Here is a 19,747-nt window from a genome sequence, read left to right as displayed (position 1 = left end):
AGATCACACTCCAATGAGGACTTCATCCCATTCAAACAGTCCCTCACTACTTTTAAGGCCACACTCACTGCAGCAAAACAAACATACTTCTCATCTCTCAAATCCTCCATGTCTCACAACCCTAAACAGTTATTCAACACTTTCTCTCGTCCGTCCCTCTGCACCCCCTCTCTCCATTCATCTCAGCCAAAGACTTTGCCTCATTTTTCAAGTAGAAGATTGATAACATCAGATACAGTTTTGTTCGACAGTCCCAGAGCCCTAACTGCTCAGCCCTCCTCTTCCAAAACCAATTTCTCCACCATAAAAGAAAATCAACTCTCCACTCTACTCTCAAGATCACATCTCACCACCTGTGCACTTGACCCAATCCCATCCCACTCCATCCCAAACCTCACCACAGTCTTCATCCCAACACTTACCCATCTTTTCAACCTATCACCAACAACTTGTGTTTTCCCCTTAAGCTTTAAACATGCCTCAATCACACCTATCCTCAAAAAGCCTTCTCTTGACCAATCATCTGTATTTAGCTATTGTTCCATATCACTTCTCCCATATGCCTCAAAACTGCTGGATCAACACATCCATCTTGAACTGTCCTCCCACCTTTCTTCTTGCTCACCTCTTCGACCACTTACAATCTGGCTTTCGGCCACAACTGTTGTGAATTCCGCTCTTGGGCTCCCTCCAGTGGTTGTAAGTAGCACTTTTGTGAATTCTGCTCTTGGGCTCCCTCCTGTGGTTTTGAGTGGTATAGCTGCTTCTTGGATTTAGCATCAGCAGCTGCTCCCACTGATCGTCTTTCTGGCTCAGCTATTTTAGTCTGGCCTTATTCCTCAATCAATGCCAGTTGTAAATTGTTCCTGCTTGGAGCCACTGCTCTTTTGGATTTCCCTGACACTCTGTCCAGTTCAGCAAAGATAAGTCCTTTTGCAGTCCACTTGTTGTGGACATTATTGTTCAGCACATTCTATGTTTTGCTCATTTGTCCAGCTTATCAGTATGGATCTATTCAGCTAAGCTGGAAGCTCTGGGCTGCAGTTTTTGCCCTCCACACCTTTAGTCAGGTGTGGAGATTTTTGCATATCTCTGCGGTGGACTTTTTCTAGTTTTTATTACTGACCGCACAGTGTTCTTTCCTTACTGTCTATCTAGCTAGAAGTGGCCTCCTTTGCTAAATCTTGTTTCATACTACGTATGTCATTTCCTTCTCCTCTCACAGTCAATATTTGTGGGGGGCTGTCCTATCCTTTGGGGATTTTCTCTGAGGCAAGATAGCTTTCCTGTTTCTACCTTTAGGGGTAGCTAGTTCTCCGGCTGTGACGAAGTGTCCAGGGAGTGACAGGAACATCCCACGGCTACTGCTAGTGTTGTGTTAAGATCAGGAACTGCGGTCTGTATAGTTACCACCTGCCCAGAGCTAGTCGCATGTCGCTCCTAAATTACCAGTCCATAACAGTACAACTGGACCAAAAATGAGTTGAATGCATCTCAAAAGAAGGAAAAGAAAAAGAGTTCTGAGCCATTTTTTTTTTCTTTAGTCTGTTTTGTCTTTTTCCTTCCTCTTAATCTCTGGGTGGATTTAGGCGTGGACATGGATGTTCAGGGTTTGTTTTCTCGTGTGGATCAGCTTGCTGCAAGAGTTCAGAGTATCCAAGATTACGTTGTTCAGACTCCAGCCTTAGAGCCTAGAATTCCTACTCCAGATTTGTTTTACGGGGATAGATCTAAGTTTTTGAACTTTAAAAATAACTGCAAATTGTTTTTTGCTCTGAAACCCCGTTCCTCTGTTGACCCCACTCAGCAAGTTTAAATAGTTATTTCTCTGATGCGTGGTGACCCTCAGGACTGGGCATTCTCCCTTGAGTCAGGGGATCCGGCATTGCTTAATGTAGATGCATTTTTTCAATCGCCCGGATTATTGTATGACGAACCTAACTCTGTGGATCATGCGGAAAAAACCTTGTTGGCTCTGTGCCAGGGTCAGGAAGCGGCAGAATTATACTGCCAGAAATTTAGAAAATGGTCTGTGCTCACTAAATGGAATGAGGACGCTCTGGCAGCAATTTTCAGAAAGGGTCTTTCTGAAGCCCTTAAAGATGTTATGGTGGGGTTCCCCACGCCTGTTGGTCTGAGCGAATCTATGTCTCTAGCCATTCAGATCGATCGGCGCCTGCGCGAGCGCAAAGTGATGCACCATATGGCAGCGTCCTCTGAACAGAGTCCTGAGCCTATGCAATGTGATAGGATTCTGATTAGAGCAGAACAGAGGGGATACAGACGTCAGAATGGGCTGTGTTTTTACTGTGGTGATTCAGTTCATACTATCTCTGATTGCCCTAAGCGTATTAAGAGGGTCGCTAGATCTGTTACCATTAGTACTGTACAGCCTAAGTTTCTCCTTTCTGTGACCCTGATTTGCTCATTGTCATCTTTCTCTGTCATGGCATTTGTGGATTCAGGCGCTGCCCTGAACTTAATGGACTTAGAATTTGCCAGGCGCTGTGGTTTTTCTTTGCAGCCTTTGCAGAGCCCTATTCCTTTGAGGGGTATTGATGCTACACCGTTGGCCAAGAATAAACCTCTGTATTGGACTCAGCTGACTATGTGCATGGCTCCAGCACATCAGGAAGATTGTCGTTTTCTGGTGTTGCATAATTTACATGATGTTGTTGTACTGGGTTTTCCATGGTTACAAGTACACAATCCAGTGTTGGATTGGAAATCGATGTCTGTGACTAGTTGGGGTTGTCAAGGGGTACATAGTGACGTTCCTTTAATGTCAATTTCCTCTTCCCCCTCTTCTGATGTTCCTGAATTTTTGTCAGATTTCCAGGATGTATTCGATGAGCCCAAGTCCAGTTCCCTTCCTCCACATAGGGACTATGATTGTGCTATTGACTTGATTCCAGGCTCTAAGTTCCCTAAGGGCCGACTTTTCAACCTGTCTGTGCCAGAACATACCGCTATGCGGAGCTATGTTAAGGAGTCCTTGGAGAAGGGGCATATTCGGCCGTCTTCGTCACCATTGGGAGCAGGATTCTTTTTTGTTGCCAAGAAGGATGGCTCCTTGAGACCCTGTATTGATTATCGCCTTCTTAATAAGATCACGGTCAAATTCCAATACCCTTTACCTTTGCTCTCTGATTTGTTTGCTCGGATTAAGGGGGCTAGTTGGTTTACCAAGATTGACCTTCAAGGGGCATATAATCTTGTTCGTATTAAACAGGGTGACGAATGGAAAACTGCACTTAATACGCCCGAAGGCCATTTTGAATACCTGGTGATGCCTTTCGGGCTTTCTAATGCTCCTTCTGTATTTCAGTCCTTCATGCATGACATTTTCCGCAATTATCTTGATAAATTCTTGATTGTGCATTTGGATGATATTTTGATTTTTCCAATGATTGGGAGTCTCATGTGAAGCAGGTCAGGATGGTATTCCAGATCCTTCGTGATAATACCCTATTTGTGAAGGGGTCTAAGTGCCTATTTGGAGTTCAGAAGGTCTCTTTTTTGGGGTTTATTTTTTCTCCTTCGTCTATAGAAATGGATCCTGTTAAGGTCCAAGCCATTCATGACTGGATTCAACCCACATCTGTGAAGAGCCTTCAGAAATTTTTGGGCTTTGCTAATTTTTATCGCCGTTTCATTGCCAACTTCTCTAGTGTGGTTAAGCCCCTGACCGATTTGACGAAGAAAGGCGCTGATGTGACAAATTGGTCCTCTGAGGCTGTTGAGGCCTTTCAGGAGCTTAAGCGCCGATTTACTTCTGCCCCTGTCTTGCGTCAGCCGGATGTGTCTCTTCCTTTTCAGGTTGAGGTTGACGCTTCTGAGATTGGGGCAGGGGCCGTTTTGTCACAGAGGAATTCTGATGGTTCCTTGATGAAACCATGTGCCTTCTTTTCCCGAAAGTTTTCGCCTGCGGAATGCAATTATGATGTCGGCAATCGGGAGTTGTTGGCTATGAAGTGGGCATTTGAGGAGTGGCGACATTGGCTTGAGGGGGCCAAGCACCGTATTGTGGTCTTGACCGATCATAAGAATCTGATTTACCTCGAGTCAGCCAAGCGGCTGAACCCTAGACAGGCTCGATGGTCCCTGTTTTTCTCCCGTTTCGATTTTGTGGTTTCATATCTTCCAGGATCTAAGAATGTTAAAGCGGATGCCCTCTCTAGGAGTTTTTTGCCTGATTCTCCTGGAGTTCTTGAGCCGGTTGGCATTCTTAGGGAAGGGGTGATTCTTTCTGCCATCTCCCCTGATTTACGGCGGGTGCTTCAGGAATTTCAGGCTGATAAACCTGACCGCTGTCCTGTGGGGAAGCTGTTTGTTCCTGATAGATGGACAAGTAAGGTAATTTCTGAGGTCCATTGTTCGGTGTTGGCCGGTCATCCTGGGATTTTTGGTACCAGAGATTTGGTGGCTAGGTCCTTTTGGTGGCCTTCCTTGTCATGGGATGTGCGTTCTTTTGTGCAGTCCTGTGGGACTTGTGCCCGGGCTAAGCCTTGCTGTTCCCGCGCTAGTGGGTTGCTTTTGCCTTTGCCTGTCCCTGAGAGGCCCTGGACGCATATTTCCATGGATTTTATTTCTGATTTTCCTGTGTCCCAGAGGATGTCTGTTATCTGGGTGGTGTGTGACTGGTTCTCTAAAATGGTCCATTTGGTACCTTTGCCTAAATTGCCTTCCTCCTCTGATTTGGTTCCATTGTTTTTTCAGCATGTGGTTCGTTTGCATGGCATTCCGGAAAATATTGTGTCTGACAGAGGTTCCCAGTTTGTTTCCAGGTTTTGGCGGGCCTTTTGTGCTAGGATGGCCATTAATTTGTCTTTTTCTTCGGCGTTCCATCCTCAGACAAATGGCCAAACTGAGCGAACTAATCAAACTTTGGAAACCTATTTGAGATGCTTTTTTGTCTGCTGATCAGGATGATTGGGTGGCTTTCTTGCCGTTGGCCGAGTTTGCCCTTAATGATCGGGCCAGTTCGGCTACTTTGGTTTTGCCTTTTTTTTGTAATTTTGGTTTCCATCCTCGTTTTTCTTCAGAGCAGGTTGAGCTTTCTGATTGTCCTGGTGTAGATTCTGTGTTGGACAGGTTACAGCAGATTTGGACTCATGTGGTAGACAATTTGACGTTGTCTCAGGAAAAGGCTCAGCGTTTTGCTAACCGCCGTCGGTGTGTTGGTCCTCGGCTTCGTGTGGGGGATTTAGTCTGGTTATCTTCTCGTCATGTTCTTATGAAGGTTTCTTCCCCTAAGTTCAAGCCTCGGTTTATTGGTCCTTATAAGATCTCTGAGATTATCAATCCAGTGTCTTTTCGTTTGGCCCTTCCAGTCTCTTTTGCCATCCACAATGTTTTCCATAGATCTTTGTTGCGGAGATATGTGGTACCCGTTGTTCCCTCTGTTGATCCTCCTGCCCCGGTGTTGGTTGAGGGGGAGTTGGAATATGTGGTTGAGAAAATTTTGGATTCTCGTTTTTCGAGGCGGAGGCTTCAGTATCTTGTTAAGTGGAAGGGTTATGGCCAGGAGGATAATTCTTGGGTGGTTGCCTCCGATGTCCATGCTGCCTATTTGGTTCGTGCTTTTCACTTGGCTCGTCCTGATCGGCCTGGGGGCTCTGGTGAGGGTTCGGTGACCCCTCCTCAAGGGGGGGGGTACTGTTGTGAATTCCGCTCTTGGGCTCCCTCCGATGGTTGTAAGTAGCACTTTTGTGAATTCTGCTCTTGGGCTCCCTCCTGTGGTTTTGAGTGGTATAGCTGCTTCTTGGATTTAGCATCAGCAGCTGCTCCCACTGATCGTCTTTCTGGCTCGGCTATTTTAGTCTGGCCTTATTCCTCAATCAATGCCAGTTGTCAATTGTTCCTGCTTGGAGCCACTGCTCTTTTGGATTTCCCTGACACTCTGTCCAGTTCAGCAAAGATAAGTCCTTTTGTCCTTTTGCAGTCCACTTGTTGTGGACTTTATTGTTCAGCACATTCTATGTTTTGCTCATTTGTCCAGCTTATCAGTATGGATCTATTCAGCTAAGCTGGAAGCTCTGGGCTGCAGTTTTTGCCCTCCACACCTTTAGTCAGGTGTGGAGATTTTTGCATATCTCTGCGGTGGACTTTTTCTAGTTTTTATTACTGACCGCACAGTGTTCTTTCCTTACTGTCTATCTAGCTAGAAGTGGCCTTCTTTGCTAAATCTTGTTTCATACTACGTATGTCATTTCCTTCTCCTCTCACAGTCAATATTTGTGGGGGGCTGTCCTATCCTTTGGGGATTTTCTCTGAGGCAAGATAGCTTTCCTGTTTCTACCTTTAGGGGTAGCTAGTTCTCTGGCTGTGACGAGGTGTCCAGGGAGTGACAGGAACATCCCACGGCTACTGCCAGTGTTGTGTTAAGATCAGGAACTGCGGTCTGTATAGTTACCACCTGCCCAGAGCTAGTCGCATGTCGCTCCTAAATTACCAGTCCATAACACACAACATTCCACTGAAACTACCCTAACTAAAGTCACCAATGACCTATCAACCACCAAAACCAAGCGACACTGCTCTGTCCTCATTCTCCTGGACCTGTCCTCTGTCTTTAACACAGTGGACCATTCTCTATTACTACAGACCCTCTCATCTCTTGGCATCACTGACTTGGCTCTATCTTGGATCTCGTCATACCTAACAGACTGGACATTCAGCATCTCCCACTCTCACACCACCTCCTCACCTCGCTCCCTATCTGTCTGAGTCCTGGAAGGTTCAGTCCTAGGGCCCCTGCTTTTCTCCATTTACACCTTTGGCCTGGGACAGCTCATAGAATCTCACGGCTTTCAATATCACCTCTATGCTGATGACAAACAGATCTACACCTCTGGACCAGATATCACCTCTCTACTAACCAGAATCCCACAATGTCTGTCTGCTGTTTTATCCTTCGTCTCCGCTAAGTTTGTAAAACTTAATATGGACAAAACATGCAAATTGCCTCTTCTGAGAAAAAGAGGACTTAACTCTATAGCGCCACCTGTTGGAAGTAGAGGCAATTTGCATATTTAATTTCCCAGAGGAGCATTGCACGGCGAATAAGCCTCCTTACCTTGACAAGCCAGCTGGTATGTCACTCTCCATAAGGAGAAATGTTACCCCTTAGACCCCAGTCCAGAGCCTCTCACCTAGCCAAATCAGTTCTCATGCTTCGCACTGACGAGGGCCAACAGCCCGAAACACTGTGTCTGCGAATTGAGATACTGATTTGGCTTTTATCCTAAGTCATATTGCACGACTCGTTAAAGGGTTGATTGTGACTTGTAGGATTGCTACTTCCAACAGGTGGCGCTATAGAGTTAAGTCCTCTTTTTCTCAGAAGAGGCAATTTGCATATTTAATTTCCCAGAGGAGCATTGCACGGCGAATAAGCCTCCTTACCTTGACAAGCCAGCTGGTATGTCGCTCTCCATAAGGAGAAATGTTACCCCTTAGACCCCTATTTACAAAACAGAATTCATCATCTTTCCCCCATCTCACTTGACCCCCCAATGGACCTATCCATTAAAGTAAATTGCTGCTCACTCTTCCCAGTCCCACAAGCTCGCTGCCTCGGGTAATCCTTGACACTGACTTGTCCTTCATACCACATATCCAAGCTCTTTCCACTTCCTGCCAACTTCTATTCAAAAATATTTCCCGGATCCGTACATTCCTCAACCAAGAATCTGCAAAAGCCCTAGTCCATGCCCTCATCATCTCCCGCATTGACTACTGCAACCTCCTGCCCTGTGGCCTCCACAATAACACTCTCGCACCCCTCCAATCTATTCTAAACTCTCAAAGAGTATACACCATGCCTAGATCCATGGCACTTCCAAACATTACATAAATAAAAAAATAAACGGGAAGCTATATGCCATGAAATTATAAAAATTTTTTATTGGTACAACATTAAAAGATTAAAGGTAAAACCAGTTAGTATGGGGACAAAAATGGGCAAAAAAAACAGCCAAAAAAAAGTACACAAATTACAGGTGAATCATCACCTTTAAGAATGGAGCCATTACTAGACTTAAAGTGAAGATTAGATATTTTATAAATTTGTGGAGCAATGGAGCTTCCCCCAAATTTTTTTTTTATATATCATAGATAGTAAGGCAGTCAAAACATAACAAGCCCCATAGCAGTGTTAATAACACCCTTATATATATTCCATTGTTAATCTATATAACAGTAACTGCCTCCACATGATTCAGCAAAAAAGTATGAAAAAGTTTTCAATTAGTGCCTAATTGTGACATATGCAGCAAAAAAATCCATAAGAAGGGGGCATGATAGTAAGGAACAGGGATAGGAAACCTTAAGGATGGTAATAAAGGCAAATAAGTACTGTACCTTTAAATGATTGTGGCACCCCTGACGCGTGTTTCTCGTTTAAGCTTTTTCCAAGGGACGCACACTGACCTGATGAAGACAGTGTTATCCATTGAAACGCGTTGTGGTTCAAATACAACCTGGTGTTCGAGTCTCCTTTTTGCGCTTCTGAGACCGATCTTCATTTTCCCTGCTATCGCGTCCTTCATTGGAGGTGTTCAGCTGGAAGCTGCGGGGGACTCTGCACCATATCTTCCCTCTCCTGTTGTGAAATTGGATTTTGGGCTCCCCCGGTGGCCACTGGTGGAATTGAACTGGTGTGCATCATCCCCTCTGTTCACCTGTTTCCATCAGGATGTGGGAGTCGCTATTTAACCTTGCTCCTCTGTCACTTCCATGCCGGTCAACATTGTAATCAGAAGCCTTTCTGTGCATGTTCCTGCTGCTAGACAACTCCCAGCTAAGTTGGACTTTAGTCCTCGTTTGTTTTTGCATTTTGTTCCAGTTCACAGCTGTAGTTTCGTTTCTGTGTCTGGAAAGCTCTTGTGATCTGAAATTGCCACTCTGATGTTATGAGTTAATACTGGAGTCTTAAAGTAATTTCAGGATGGCGTTTTGACAGGGTTTTCAGCTGACCATGAAAGTGCCCTTTCTGTCTTCCTGCTATCTAGTAAGCGGACCTCAATTTTGCTAAACCTATTTTCATACTACGTTTGTCATTTCATCTAAAATCACCGCCAATATATGTGGGGGCCTCTGTCTGCCTATCGGGGAAATTTCCCTAGAGGTGAGCCAGGACTATATTTTCCTCTGCCAGGATTAGTTAGTCCTCCGGCCGGCGCTGGGCGTCTAGGGATAAAAAACGTAGGCAACGCTACCCGGCTACTGTTAGTTGTGCGGCAGGTTTAGTTCATGGTCAGTTTAGTTTCCATCCTTCCAAGAGCTAGTACTTATGTTTGCTGGGCTATGTTCTCTTGCCATTGAGAACCATAACAGTTTGACCGGCCCAAAAAGGGTTAAATTAATTGACAGAGAAAGGAGAGAAAAGAGAAGTCTGCTGAAGATTTTTTTTTTTTTTTTTTTTTCCCTTCCCTTCAGTTCTGAGTGTGCTTGTAATTGAATCTCTTGCAAGTCTGCCTATATTGCAGCCTTTCTCTCTCTCTCTCTCCTTCTAATCCTGGAATGGCTCTGTGTTCACCTGTTTAAAATGGATATTCAGAGTTTAGCTGCAGGTTTGAATAATCTCACCTCGAAAGTTCAAAATTTACAAGATTTTGTTGTTCATGTTCCTATATCTGAACCTAGAATTCCTTTGCCTGAATTTTTCTCGGGGAATAGGTCTTGCTTTCAAAATTTCAAAAATAATTGCAAGTTGTTTTTGTCCCTGAAATCTCGCTCTGCTGGAGATCCTGCTCAGCAGGTCAGGATTGTGATTTCCTTGCTCCGGGGCGACCCTCAGGATTGGGCTTTTGCATTGGCTCCAGGGGATCCTGCGTTGCTCAATGTGGATGCGTTTTTTCTGGCCTTGGGGTTGCTTTATGAGGAACCTCAGTTAGAGCTTCAGGCGGAAAAGGCCTTGATGTCCCTATCTCAGGGGCAAGACGAAGCTGAAATATACTGCCAGAAATTCCGTAAATGGGCTGTGCTTACTCAGTGGAATGAGTGCGCCCTGGCGGCGAATTTCAGAGAGGGTCTCTCTGATGCCATTAAGGATGTTATGGTGGGGTTCCCTGTGCCTGCGGGTCTGAATGAGTCCATGACAATGGCTATCCAGATCGATAGGCGTCTGCGGGAGCGCAAACCTGTGCACCATTTGGTGGTGTCTACTGAGAAGACGCCAGAGAATATGCAATGTGATAGAATTCTGTCCAGAAGTGAACGGCAGAATTTAAGACGAAAAAATGGGTTGTGCTTCTATTGCGGTGATTCAACTCATGTTATATCAGCATGCTCTAAGCGTACTAAGAAGCTTGATAAGTCTGTTTCAATTGGCACTTTACAGTCTAAGTTTATTCTATCTGTGACCCTGATTTGCTCTTTATCATCTATTACCGCGGATGCCTATGTCGACTCTGGCGCCGCTTTGAGTCTTATGGATTGGTCCTTTGCCAAACGCTGTGGGTATGATTTGGAGCCTCTTGAAACTCCTATACCCCTGAAGGGGATTGACTCCACCCCATTGGCTAGTAATAAACCACAATACTGGACACAAGTAACTATGCGGATTAATCCGGATCATCAGGAGATTATTCGCTTTCTTGTGCTGTATAACCTACATGATGTGTTGGTGCTTGGATTGCCATGGCTGCAATCTCATAACCCAGTCCTTGACTGGAAAGCTATGTCTGTGTTAAGCTGGGGATGTAAGGGGACGCATGGGGATGTACCTGTGGTTTCCATTTCATCATCTATTCCCTCTGAGATTCCTGAATTCTTGACTGAATATCGTGACGTTTTTGAAGAACCTAAGCTTGGTTCATTACCTCCGCACCGGGAGTGCGATTGTGCCATAGATTTGATTCCGGGTAGTAAATACCCTAAGGGTCGTTTATTTAATCTGTCTGTGCCTGAACATGCTGCTATGCGAGAATATATAAAGGAGTCCTTGGAAAAGGGACATATTCGTCCTTCGTCATCTCCCTTAGGAGCCGGTTTTTTCTTTGTGGCTAAGAAAGATGGCTCTTTGAGGCCGTGTATTGATTATCGGCTTTTGAATAAAATCACGGTTAAATATCAATATCCGTTGCCACTGCTGACTGATTTGTTTGCTCGCATAAAGGGGGCCAAGTGGTTCTCTAAGATAGATCTCCGTGGGGCGTATAATTTGGTGCGAATTAAGCAGGGGGATGAGTGGAAGACCGCATTTAATACGCCCGAGGGCCACTTTGAGTATTTGGTGATGCCTTTTGGTCTTTCAAATGCCCCTTCAGTCTTTCAGTCCTTTATGCATGACATTTTCCGTGATTATTTGGATAAATTTATGATTGTGTATCTGGATGATATTTTGATTTTTTCGGATGACTGGGACTCTCATGTCCAGCAGGTCAGGAGGGTTTTTCAGGTTTTGCGGTCTAATTCCTTGTGTGTGAAGGGTTCTAAGTGCGTTTTTGGGGTTCAAAAGATTTCCTTTTTGGGATATATTTTTTCCCCCTCTTCCATCGAGATGGATCCTGTCAAGGTTCAGGCTATTTGTGATTGGACGCAACCTTCTTCTCTTAAGAGTCTTCAGAAATTTTTGGGCTTTGCTAACTTTTATCGTCGATTTATTGCTGGTTTTTCTGATGTTGTTAAACCATTGACTGATTTGACTAAGAAGGGTGCTGATGTTGCTGATTGGTCCCCTGCTGCTGTGGAGGCCTTTCGGGAGCTTAAGCGCCGCTTTTCTTCCGCCCCTGTGTTGCGTCAGCCTGATGTTGCTCTTCCTTTTCAGGTTGAGGTCGACGCTTCTGAGATCGGAGCTGGGGCGGTTTTGTCGCAGAGAAGTTCCGATTGTTCCGTGATGAGACCTTGTGCCTTTTTCTCGCGTAAATTTTCGCCCGCCGAGCGGAATTATGATGTTGGGAATCGGGAGCTTTTGGCCATGAAGTGGGCTTTTGAGGAGTGGCGTCATTGGCTTGAGGGGGCTAGACATCAGGTGGTGGTATTGACTGACCACAAAAATCTAATTTATCTTGAGTCCGCCAGACGCCTGAATCCTAGACAGGCGCGCTGGTCGTTGTTTTTCTCTCGGTTTAATTTTGTGGTGTCCTACCTGCCGGGTTCTAAGAATGTTAAGGCGGATGCCCTTTCTAGGAGTTTTGAGCCTGACTCCCCTGGTAACTCTGAACCTACAGGTATCCTTAAGGATGGAGTGATATTGTCTGCCGTTTCTCCAGACCTGCGGCGGGCCTTGCAGGAGTTTCAGGCGGATAGACCTGATCGTTGCCCACCTGGTAGACTGTTTGTTCCTGATGATTGGACCAGTAAAGTCATTTCTGAGGTTCATTCTTCTGTGTTGACAGGTCATCCTGGAATCTTTGGTACCAGGGATTTGGTGGCAAGGTCCTTCTGGTGGCCTTCCCTGTCTCGAGATGTGCGAGGCTTTGTGCAGTCTTGTGACGTTTGTGCTCGGGCCAAGCCTTGTTGTTCTCGGGCTAGTGGATTGTTGTTGCCCTTGCCTATCCCGAAGAGGCCCTGGACGCACATCTCGATGGATTTTATTTCGGATCTTCCTGTTTCTCAGAAGATGTCTGTCATCTGGGTGGTGTGTGACCGTTTCTCTAAGATGGTCCATTTGGTTCCCCTGCCTAAGTTGCCTTCTTCTTCCGAGTTGGTTCCTCTGTTTTTTCAAAATGTGGTCCGTTTGCATGGTATTCCGGAGAATATCGTTTCTGACAGAGGAACCCAATTCGTGTCTAGATTTTGGCGAGCATTCTGTGCTAGGATGGGCATAGATTTGTCTTTCTCGTCTGCTTTCCATCCTCAGACTAATGGCCAGACCGAGCGGACGAATCAGACCTTGGAGACATATTTGAGGTGTTTTGTGTCTGCAGATCAGGATGATTGGGTTGCTTTTTTGCCTTTAGCGGAGTTTGCCCTCAATAATCGGGCCAGCTCTGCCACCTTGGTGTCTCCTTTTTTCTGTAATTCGGGGTTTCATCCTCGATTTTCTTCTGGTCAGGTGGAATCTTCGGATTGTCCTGGAGTGGATGCTGTGGTGGAGAGGTTGCATCAGATTTGGGGGCAGGTAGTGGACAATTTGAAGTTGTCCCAGGAGAAGACTCAGCTTTTTGCCAACCGCCGGCGTCGGGTTGGTCCTCGGCTTTGTGTTGGGGACTTGGTGTGGTTGTCTTCTCGTTTTGTCCCTATGAGGGTTTCTTCTCCTAAGTTTAAGCCTCGGTTCATCGGCCCGTACAAGATATTGGAGATTCTTAACCCTGTGTCCTTCCGTTTGGACCTCCCTGCATCTTTTTCTATTCATAATGTTTTTCATCGGTCATTGTTGCGCAGGTATGAGGTACCGGTTGTGCCTTCCGTTGAGCCTCCTGCTCCGGTGTTGGTTGAGGGCGAGTTGGAGTACGTTGTGGAAAAAATCTTGGACTCCCGGGTTTCCAGACGGAAACTCCAGTATCTGGTCAAGTGGAAGGGATACGGTCAGGAGGATAATTCTTGGGTGACTGCCTCTGATGTTCATGCCTCCGATCTGGTCCGTGCCTTTCATAGGGCTCATCCTGATCGCCCTGGTGGTTCTGGTGAGGGTTCGGTGCCCCCTCCTTGAGGGGGGGGTACTGTTGTGAAATTGGATTTTGGGCTCCCCCGGTGGCCACTGGTGGAATTGAACTGGTGTGCATCATCCCCTCTGTTCACCTGTTTCCATCAGGATGTGGGAGTCGCTATTTAACCTTGCTCCTCTGTCACTTCCATGCCGGTCAACATTGTAATCAGAAGCCTTTCTGTGCATGTTCCTGCTGCTAGACAACTCCCAGCTAAGTTGGACTTTAGTCCTCGTTTGTTTTTGCATTTTGTTCCAGTTCACAGCTGTAGTTTAGTTTCTGTGTCTGGAAAGCTCTTGTGATCTGAAATTGCCACTCTGATGTTATGAGTTAATACTGGAGTCTTAAAGTAATTTCAGGATGGCGTTTTGACAGGGTTTTCAGCTGACCATGAAAGTGCCCTTTCTGTCTTCCTGCTATCTAGTAAGCGGACCTCAATTTTGCTAAACCTATTTTCATACTACGTTTGTCATTTCATCTAAAATCACCGCCAATATATGTGGGGGCCTCTGTCTGCCTATCGGGGAAATTTCTCTAGAGGTGAGCCAGGACTATATTTTCCTCTGCCAGGATTAGTTAGTCCTCCGGCCGGCGCTGGGCGTCTAGGGATAAAAAACGTAGGCAACGCTACCCGGCTACTGTTAGTTGTGCGGCAGGTTTAGTTCATGGTCAGTTTAGTTTCCATCCTTCCAAGAGCTAGTACTTATGTTTGCTGGGCTATGTTCTCTTGCCATTGAGAACCATAACACTCTCCCCTCTCTGGGTCTACCTCCTGGCGCTCCACTACTAAACCGCCTATTACTATACTCCATACATCTGTGACCTCGTCACCCGGTACTTACCTGCACGCCACCTCCGATCTTCACAACATCTCCTTCACTACTCCCCTCTTATCTCCTCTTCCCACAATCACATAGAAGAATTCTCCCGCTCATCACCCATACTCTGGAACTCTCTACCACAACATATCAGACTCTCGCCTACCATAGAAACCTTCAAAAAGAACTTGAAGACCCACCTCTTCTGACAAACCTACAATCTGCAGTAATCACTGATCCACCAAACCACTGCACAACCAGCTCTACCCTCACCTATTGTATCCTCACCCATCCCTTGTAGATTGTGAGCCCTCGCGGGCAGGGTGCTCTCTCCTTCTGTACCAGTCGTGACTTGCATTGTTTAAGATTACTGTACTTGTTTTTTATTATGTATATCCCTCCTCACATGTAAAGTGCCATGAAATAAATGGTGCTATAATAAAAATTATAATAATAATTGTATAAAATTATGTGCCACACCCGTGGTGTTAATATGATTACAGCACTCCTAGATGAATTCATTGAGAGGTGTAGTTTGTAAAATGGGGTCACTTATGGGGGATTCTGCTGTTCTGGCACCTCATGGGCTCTCCCAATGGGTCTTGGTACCTGCAAACCATAACAGTAAAATCTGGTGCGCCTTGCCTTCTGAGCTTTGCACTGTGCCTGCTAAATATTTCCCGATTACATGTAGGGTGTTTATGCACTCAGGAAAAAAATGGACCTTATATTGTTGTAAATTACTTTCATATTAGCCCTTAGAAAAATTAAAAACTTGGGGCTAAAACAACATTTTTGTGAGGAAGATTTTTTTATTTTCATGGCTCAACGTTATAAACTTCTGTGAGGCACCTGAGAGTTCAATGTGCTCACCACACACCAAGCTCAGTTCCCTGAGGGGTATAGTTTCCAAAATAGTGTAACTTGTGGGGGATTTTCACTGTTTAGGCACATCACAGGCTCTCCAAACGCTACATGGTGTCTGCTAATTGTTCCAGCAAATTTTGCATTCAAAAAGTCAAATGGCGCTCCTTCCCTTCTGAGCTCTGCCGTGCGCTCAAACAGTGGTTTTCTCCCTCATATGGGGTATCTGCGTACTCAAGAGAAATTACACAACAAATTGTATGGTGCAATTTCTCCTGTTATCCTTATGAAAATGCAATATTTTGTGCTAAAAACATATTTGTGGGGAAAATTTTATTTTTTGTATTTTTACAGTTCATTCTAATAAACTTCTGTGAAGCATCTGAGGGTTCAATATGCTCATAACACATCTAAATCAGTTCCCTGAGGGGTCTAGTTTGCAAAATAATATCACTTGTGGGGGATTTTCTAGGCACATCAGAGGCTCTCCAAAGGCAGCATGGAGTCTGCCAATTGTTGAAGCAAATTTTGCATTCAAAAAGTCAAGTGGCACTCCTTCACTTCCGAGCTCCGCAGTGTGCCCAACCAGTGGTTTTCTCCCTCATATGGGGTATCAGTGTGCTCAAGAGAAATTGCACAACAATTTTTGGGGTCTATTTTTTCCTGTTACCCTTGTCAAAATAAAAAATTTGGAATCTGAAGTAAATTTCTGGGGAAAAAAATTTAAAATTTAATTTTTTTTCCACATTTCAAAAATTCATGTGAAGCACCTGAAGGGTAATAAACTTCATGAACATGGTTTTGAGCACCTTGAGGGGTGCAGTTTTTTTTATAGTGGTGTCACTTTTGGGTTTCTTCTATCATATTGATTCCTCAAAGTGACTTCAAATGTGATGTGGTCCCTAAAAAAATGGTGTTGTAAAAATGAGAAATTGCTGGTCAACTTTTAACCCTTATAACCTCCTAACAAAAAAAATGTGGTTCCAAAATTGTGCTGATGTAAAGTAAACATGTGGGAAATGTTACTTAATAAGTATTTTGTGTGAGATATCTCTGTGATTTAAATTGTGAAATCTTCAAAATTTTGCCAAATTTCTGTTTTTTTCACAAATAAACGCATATCATATCAAATAAATTTTACCACTATCATGAAGTACAATATATTACGAAAAAACATTCTCAGAATCACCGGGATCCATTGAAGTGTTTCAGAGTTATTACCTCATAAAAAAACAGTGGTCAGAATTGAAAAAATTGGCTTGGACATTAACATGTAAACCACTCTTTGGGGTTAAGGGTTAAGTTTGTACCAAAGATATATATATCTCTCTTTGGAAGGCAAATGGCACATGCAATAAAGAATATACAGTATTTGACCAATAAGGTCTCATGTTTTCTTCTTTACAGAATATATATACCATCCATAACAATAATTATTTCAAATATATCCAAATTGGACATTTCTTTCTAAAAGGAACATTCTGTTGAATACCTTTATTTTATCTTTTTTTTTTAAACAACTCATTACAATTTAGAGGTTTGTCACTAAGTTATAATTTTCTAGTAGGTAACAATATTGATATGCTAACTCAATGTGTAAATCTGGGAATCCAAGTAACTAAACTCCAATTGCTTGAAGGGGTTATCCACAACTAGGACAAGACATTCTCAATCTAAATATTTGCCACCGTGAAAATAAGCAATGCTAGCACTTATGTTCTCGGGGTTCACGTGTGGTTGTTATGACACATGAGCTCTGCATCCAGTCAGGGCTGGCATCACTGTACCCGCCTTTGGACGCATTCGTAGTCAATAGGAAGTGAGAGATGCGGCTGGCTGCTCACTTCCTTTTGATTACTAATTATGGAAAGAAATAGCTTTTCTTACCCAGCTCCAAAAATACAGTGGCATGAAAAAGTTTTTAGCACCTCTGGTCAAAATTACTGTTATTGTGAACAGTTAAGCAAGTTGAAGATAAAAATATCTCTAAAAAGCCTAAAGTTTAAGATGACATATTTATTTTCTATTTTAGGCACAGAAAAATTGTCATTTTTATAATTTTAAAAATTACAAAAAGGAAAATTGGCTGATGCAAAAGTTTCTACACCCTGCATGGTTAGTACCCAGTAGCATCGCTTTTGCAAGTATCACAGCTTGTAAACACTTTTTGTAGCTAGCCAAGAGTCTTTCAATTCTTGTTTGAAGGCTTTTCATTAATTCTTCCTTGGAAAACTCTTCCAGTTCTGTGAGATTCCTTGGTCGTCTTGCATACACTGCTATTTTGAAGTTTAGCCACAGATTTTCAATGATGTTCAGATCAGGGGACTGTGAGGGCCATTGTAAAACCTTCAGCTTGTGCGTTTTGAGGTAGTCTATTGACATTTCATTGAATCCATTCTTCCGTCTAACCATGAAATGTTCCAAATGCCATTCCTTGCAACACATCTCCGAAGCATGATTGATCTACCACCATGCTTAATGGTTGGCAAGATGTTCCTTTCCTGAAATTCTGTGCACTTTTTTCTCCACACATACCTTTGATCATTGTGGCCAAAGAGTTCTATTTTAACCTCATTGGTCCACAGGACTTGTTTAAAAATGCATCAGGCTTGTTTAGATGTTCTGTGGCATACTTCTTATGCTGAATTTTATGGGGAGGATGCTGGAGAGGTTTTCTTCTGATGACTCTTCATGAAGGCCATATTTGTGCAGGTGTCAATGAACAACAGAACAATGTACCACTATTCGAGAGTCTGCCAAATCTTTCTGAAAGTCTTTTACAGTCAAGCGTAGTTCTGATTTGCCTTTCTAGCAATCCTACGAGCAGCGTCGAACTGGAGCACCTTGGGCCCACCAGAGAAAGTAATTCTTGGGGCCCACTATGTAGCTACATAGAAATAAATACAAGACCACAAATTGTGCAGTAAAACACGCTAATATCAGGGTATATAAGGAAGTACAGGTCTTAATTATGTAGCATGGGTTGGGGTAGCTCCCCTCATAGAATATAAAGTAGCCCCCTCATAGGGTACAATGCAGCCCCCTCATAGTATATAAAGTAGCCCCCTCATATAGTATAATGTAGCCCCTTCATAGAATATAATGCAGCCCCCATAAAATATAATGTACCCACCATAGAATATAATTCAACCAGCCTCATAGAGTATAATGCAACCCCCTCATAAGGTATAATGCAGCCCCATAGAATATAATGTAGCCCCCTCATAGGGTATAATGCAGCCCTGTTATGACCCCAATGGCGAGGGTCTCAGAGGAACAAGTAAGTCTGCGACGTACAAAAATCCAGCTCATAGGGCAGTGGTAACTGGGTTGACCATATAACTACTCCTAACGCCAACACTAGAAGTAGCCGGGGAACATGCCTACGTTGGTCGCTAGATGTCTCGCGCCAGCCGGAGGACTAACTACCCCTAGAAGAGGAAAACAAAGACCTCTCTTGCCTCCAGAGAATAGACCCCAAAAGTCGGATACAAGCCCCCCACAAATAATAACGGTGAGGTAAGAGGAAATGACAAACACAGAGATGAACTAGGTTTAGCAAAGAGAGGCCCACTTACTAATAGCAGAATGTAGTAAGATAACTTATATGGTCAACAAAAACCCTAACAAAATTCCACACTGGAGATACAAGAACCCCCGAACCGTCTAACGGCCCGGGGGGAGAACTCCAGCCTCCCTAGAGCTTCCAGCAAGGTTAGGATACAGATTATGTACAAGCTGGACAAAAATGCAAACAAAAACAAATAGCAAAAAGCAAGAAAGCAGACTTAGCTTAATTTAGCAGGAACCAGGATCAGAAGACAAGAGCACAACATTACACACACATTAGCTCTGATTACAACGTTGCCAGGCATTGAACTGAAGGTCCAGGGAGCTTATATAGCAACACCCCTGACCTAACGACCCAGGTGAGCATACAAGGGATGAATGACATACCCAGAGTAAAATCACTAGTAACCACTAGAGGGAGCCAAAAGGTAAATTCACAACAGTACCCCCCCCTTAGTGAGGGGTCACCAAACCCTCACCAAGACCACCAGGGCGATCAGGATGAGCGGCGTGAAAGGCACGAACTAAATCGGCCGCATGCACATCAGAGGCGACCACCCAGGAATTATCCTCCTGACCATAGCCCTTCCACTTGACCAGGTACTGAAGCCTCCGCCTGGAGAGACGAGAATCTAAGATCTTCTCCACCACGTACTCCAACTCGCCCTCAACCAACACCGGAGCAGGAGGCTCAGCAGAAGGAACCACAGGCACAACGTACCGCCGCAACAAGGACCTATGAAATACGTTGTGAATGGCAAACGACACCGGAAGATCCAGGCGAAAGGATACAGGATTAATGATTTCCAATATCTTGTAAGGACCAATGAAGCAAGGTTTAAATTTGGGAGAGGAGACCTTCATAGGAACAAATCGAGAAGACAGCCATACCAAATCCCC

This window comes from Ranitomeya variabilis, chromosome 1 (genome assembly GCF_051348905.1).
Source record: "Ranitomeya variabilis isolate aRanVar5 chromosome 1, aRanVar5.hap1, whole genome shotgun sequence".
NCBI lineage: Eukaryota > Metazoa > Chordata > Amphibia > Anura > Dendrobatidae > Ranitomeya > Ranitomeya variabilis.
The sequence above is the reverse complement of the archived record's forward strand: the minus strand, read 5'-3'. Positions refer to the sequence as shown.